We start from the raw sequence: 242 nt of genomic DNA, 5'->3' as shown, positions 1-242 counted from the left end.
CGCCCCCCGCCACCTACCCGCGTCCGCGGCCGGCCCGCGGAGGGTGTGTGCACCCCCAGCCCCGCAACTTCTCTACTTCCCTTTCTCGCCTTTTGTTATTAAACCCCGAACTGCTCAGCTTGCGACAGCGCCGTCAGCAGCGAGCACTGGAAATTGAGTCCCGCATGCGGCGCACAGGGGCGGGGCGGCGGCTGGAATCCTCGCCGGCGTCTGGGGGCCCCTGAAGCCAAGCACTTTCCCGG

Source organism: Pteropus alecto, unplaced genomic scaffold (assembly GCF_000325575.1).
Source record: "Pteropus alecto unplaced genomic scaffold, ASM32557v1 scaffold67, whole genome shotgun sequence".
Lineage (NCBI taxonomy): Eukaryota > Metazoa > Chordata > Mammalia > Chiroptera > Pteropodidae > Pteropus > Pteropus alecto.
This window is presented reverse-complemented; position numbering follows the sequence as displayed.